General features: G+C 54.0%; 1 pseudogene; it reads left to right on the top strand.

The window, feature by feature from the left end:
- Positions 1-327: 327 nt before the first annotated feature.
- Positions 328-3,522, top strand: LOC136464757 (calmodulin-binding receptor-like cytoplasmic kinase 2; annotated as a pseudogene).
- The last annotated feature ends 1,826 nt before the right edge of the window (positions 3,523-5,348 follow it).

Below are 5,348 nucleotides of genomic sequence, written 5' to 3' on the forward strand. Positions count from 1 at the left end.
ATCGCCGCCCCAGATCCGCACCGCGCCCCCACCGTCGCCCCGAATCTGGGGAGGGCGACCATGGCCGGGTGCCTTGCCCGCTCGCAGGCGCGAGATGAGGGAGGCACGCTGCAGCACCGTCGCCATGTCCGCCGCCGCAGGTGGGGCAGGAGGATGCGCGCCGCCGGTGGGGAGAGGAGCTGCCGGCCTTGGCTGCCTTGCCGGACCTAGACCTGCTCTCTCCCGCTGCCAGAGATAACAAGGAGAGAGAAAAGGACATGGACTGGTAGAGAGCACGGACGTCGCACTCCCGACATCGTCCGTCATGGCTGTCTGTCGGAGCTTCGCCCGATGGCGACTCCGGCCTCCATTTCCGAAACCGAGAGCATGGGGAGAGAGAGGAGGGCGAGGGGAAGGTCATGGGCCGCTCACCTCGAGCTATTGCGCCATGGAGGGAGAGATCGATGAGGGCGAGGTGGGTTCTTGCGAGGAACAGAGGGAGCTCAGGGGCTCGGTACAGGGAAGGAGAGGGAGAGGCGCGACTTGGATCCGGCCGAGGAAGCTTCAGAGGTTGCGCTGTTAGAGATTGAAAGTTTTGGAAGTGCGATCTTTTTACTATCGTATGGGTCTCTATTTTAGGCTTCTTGTGTTGGAGATAGTTAACATGGCGAAGACGCCACACGCGGTTGTGAATCCGGCCTAGTATGTGTGTGCGCGCGTGCGCTTTGCTTCCAAAGCGAGAAGAGAGACGGAATTGTTCCAAGAAACGCCATGGTTGGTAGGGTGAGGTTGATCAGGCCAAGCCAAGGCCAGCTCCAGCCATGGGCACGCCATGACGCCACGCAATTGCAGTGCCAGGTCGCTTGCGCTTCTTTTCGGAATAAATGACGTCCTGAGCATTGGCACTGCCGCCCCGTAGTGTTGAGGTGCCGCGGCCGCGCCGCTGCCCCTGCTGGCTGCTGCTGCAGAGTCCGTGAGGAAGAAGGGGTCGCCGGGTCGCCACCGCCTCGTCGTCGCGCAGAGCTCCCTCGCGGTCTCGCCTACCGGGACAGGTCGTTTGCCAGGTCAGGCCGCTCGTCGCCTCCCCTGCCACGCGGGCCCCGTTTAGCCCGGCCGCAGCTCCGGCCTTGACCTTGGACACGGTCGCGCGCCACGACCAAAGCTTCGCCGTGGATTATAATTAATATAGCTGCGCTGGCGGCAGAGCTCGGCGCGACACGCGACCTCGTCTGCCGACCAACCACTGCGGGCCGCGGAGCATGGCCGGGCGAGACCGACGCGGGAGCCTGGCCCTGTCGTCGTCGTCGGGGTCGGGGTCGGGGAGGCGGAAGCCAGAGCACGAGCGGTGGCCGCGGAGCCCGGCGTGGTCGCGCCCGCTGTCTGACAGCGGCGGAGGCCGTGGCCGCAGAAGCAGCTCCTCCTCCTTGTCCTTGAGGTCCCTGTTCCGTTCCATTGGGGTGTGGTTCAGCTCGCTCTCCACCACGTCGTCGTCGTCGTCCGCGTCCGCGTCCATGAAGCGGAGCAGCAGGGAGGCAGCGCTGGCGGGTGACGCCGGGGCCAAGAAGCCGCCTTGTAAGTCAACTCACCCCCCAGTCCGTGCCCTCCGCCATGGTCGAGCAACTTGTGCCCTTCAATCAATTGCGTGATGATGTTGATGGTCGTGGTCCATGGCGGCAGTGCCGGGGTACGCCGGGACGAAGACCTCTGCGTGCGGGCTGTACAGCGGCGGTGGCCACGGCAGCGGCAGGGAGCACCGGCCGTCGTTCCAGTGCTCCGTCTTCTCCATCGAGGAGATCCTCACCGCCACCAACAACTTCTCGCCGGCGCTCAAGATCAGACAGGGCGGCTTCGGCGCCGTCTACAAGGGCGTCCTCCCCGACGGCACCGTCGTCGCCGTCAAGCGCGCCAAGCTGGTCAGTCAATCCACCACGCTGCCTGCTGCTCTCTTCAACTCTCAATTCCCTGAAGATTCTTTTCGCTGAACCGACGGATATATTTAAATTCCGGGATGGATGAATGATCGCAGCGGATGCAGAACCCTCACGTGGACGTGGAGTTCCGGAGCGAGATCAAGATCATGGCGCGCATCGAGCACCAGAGCCTGGTCCGCTTTTACGGCTACATGGAGTGCGGCGAGGAGCGCATCGTCGTTGTCGAGTACGTCCCCAACGGCACCCTCCGGGAGCACCTCGACAGTAAGCTACCACCTGCCATTGTTGCTCTGCTCTCATGCTCTGCTTCCAAGTTCGTCTCTCCCCTCGCCAGCAACCAACCAAACCATGAAAACTAGCAGGGTGCAACGGGCGGTTCCTAGACTTTGGTACGCGGCTGGACATCGCCATCGACGTCGCGCACGCTGTCATGTACCTGCACATGTACTCCGACCACCCCATCATCCACTGCGACATCAAGTCCTCCAACATCCTCCTCACCGACTCGCTGCGCGCCAAGGTGGCCGACTTCGGCTTCGCCCGCCTCGGCGCCGGCCTGGGCGCCGGCGCCGCCGGGGAGGCCACGCACGTCACCACCCAGGTGAAGGGCACGGCGGGGTACCTGGACCCGGAGTACCTCAAGACGTGCCAGCTCACGGACCGCAGCGACGTCTACTCCTTCGGCTTGCTCCTCGTGGACCTCGCCTCGGCGCGCTGCCCCATCGAGACCAAGCGCGAGATGAAGGAGCGCCTCACCACGCGCTGGGCCATGGGCAGGTTCATCGGCGGCGCCTCCGCCGATGTGCTGGACCCGCACCTCGCCCGCACGCCCGCCGTGGAACGCGCGCTGGAGAGGGTGCTGGAGCTCGCGTTCCGGTGCATGGGCCCCGTCCGACAGGACAGGCCCGCCATGAGCGACTGCTGCAAGGCGCTCTGGGCCATCAGGAAGACGTACCGGGACATGCTCGCCGCCGACGCCACGCCGCAGTTCTCCGACCGAGCCACCACCGCCAGCAGCGCGACAGCAGCGGCGACCTCTGGAGGATCTGATCGTTCCAAGGTCATGAATCCGACTACTAGCTAGCTGCTAACTCATTTGGTTTGACTGACCCTTAAGTTTGATGTAAATATACACTGGATCATTTTTTTTCTTTTGCTACATTTCTCCTTCTCGATTGTGTTCATCTGATGCTAAGCGTTGGATTCCATATGATTGTTCTTATTTTAGAACAGTTCTTTCATTTTCTGAATTCTGAAAGGGTTCACCAAGTTGTTCTAGTTATTCTTGTAGGATTCTATCTCCAAGCTTGGTTTTGAAATCATGCAGGGAGTAGGAAATTTCTTTCTTTTTAGTTTATTAGTTTGAGGGTGATGCATTTCGTTTGTACAGACATTACAACAGGATCATTCACTGTCTCTTATCTGTATTGATGAAGAACACGTGAACCTAGGACCAACTGATCGCATCTCCATCCCCAATTCTCACATCTTGCAATCCACCAAGTTCAACTCTGCTCTTAAGTTTTCAGCTTCAGTTCAGAAAAAAGCACTTGTAACATGTTTTCGGACACAGGTTCATGCTTCCATATATGATATATCTTCAGTTTTGGTATCTGTTGCTACCTGCAAGTTGCAACATTGGACAGCAATTTGCATCCAACACCTGTACCACACAGTTTGCATTCAACACCTGTACCTGAATTCAAACACCTACACTGCACCTAGATATTTATTCAGCCATTCCCCATGCCTTTTTTTTGGAAAAATTACAAGCTGCTGTCACCTAGATATTTATTCAGAGGAAAGGGATGCTTTTATTTGGGCGCTACATTCATCAGGAAGTTTTTCTGTCAAATCCATATATGCTGCGTTGATTAACAATGGGGTGAGAGTGTCACAAGACTTATGGCACATTAAAGTTCCTACGAGAATGAAAATATTTTTATGGTACCTAAAAAAGGGTGTGATTTTAACTAAGGACAACCTTGCCCGGCGAAACTGGAATGGTGACACGAGGTGCAGCTTTTGTCACTCTCCCGAAACCATTCAAACACTTTTTTTGGATTGTCTTTATGCTAAATTCTTGTGGCGCGCTGTTCATCTACTGTTTGGAATATCGCCCCCCAAGCATAGATGACCTATTTAATAGGTGGTCAAAGATGGCCAGTAACGATCATAATTCATTGTTATTAATAGCAGCATCGGCTTTATGTTGGGCAGTTTGGATAACAAGAAACGAGGTGGTTTTTGACAAATGTAGACCAAAATCTCTTTTGCAGCTTCTTTTCAGGGGAACTCACTGGCTCCGGCAATGGGCAAGATTGCAGCAGTGTGATGATCGACGAGACCAGCTGATCTTAGCAGGGTAGTATCTAGAGACGTCGGCCTTGCATTTCTTTAGCTCCAATGGGTGGTTGTCAAATAGACATATTGGTCTCACTTGGTCCAAACGGATCGGATACGGACGGATATCACCGATATTACATTTGTTTTCACATTTCTGTCCGGATTCGGATTCAAATACGGATAGTATCAACTATGTCGGATAGGATACGATTGGATATCGACATCATAAATATGCGATTTGAGTATTCGGATACGGATACGGTATCGGATGTTGGATATCCGTACTCGGATACGGACAGATCTCAACCCCTCTAAACGGATTCAGTTTCTAATACGGTCGGAAAATATCCGTACCGTTTTCATCCCTACCCAGCAGCATACCAGGAAACTGAAACTGTTCTGTCCACTCGGTATCTGTATCTCTTCAAATCAAGCCTCAAGAGAGCTACTAGAATTTCTCTGTCCCATCCTTGCAACATTTGTGAATGCCAAAAGTAAATTCTTCAGGATGCAGATAGAAACAGCAGAAATAAATGTGGTATCTTGGGGAGCCAGTTGCTCTCCTCGCCTGGACCAGTTTTTTTTTTTTTTTTTTGCGCCTCTCATCTAGGTACAACTGTAGTATTTATTTATGACCAGATACACACACCAACACCACACACACTCACACCCACGCACACCTCAAATACACAAATAGATCCTACAACTACACCTAAATTCTAAGATCGCGTCCTTGAAGAGATCACCGAAACCATTCAAGGCTCTGTAGACGACGGGCGCGTCGTAATCCCTTTATAGCTCCACACGAGAGAGGCCCTGTTAAAATGGGTACTCATACTCCCTCGGTCCCAGAGGGAACGGAAGTCTCGGTTCGCGATTAGTCAAACAATCATGAGCTTTGACTTAGATTTATATAAACTATTTTCATATTTGTACCTGGAAAATTCCCGAAAAGGATTAGATGATGTCTAAACTCATTTAAACATTTTGGCACTGACAAAACACAAGGTGCAACCAGCATCAACGCAACATACATGGTTCCTAATTTATAGTTCTTTTTTACTTTAGTTTTGAAAACACTTATTTTCCTAT

This window comes from Miscanthus floridulus, chromosome 7 (assembly GCF_019320115.1).
Source record: "Miscanthus floridulus cultivar M001 chromosome 7, ASM1932011v1, whole genome shotgun sequence".
Classification (NCBI taxonomy): Eukaryota; Viridiplantae; Streptophyta; class Magnoliopsida; order Poales; family Poaceae; genus Miscanthus; species Miscanthus floridulus.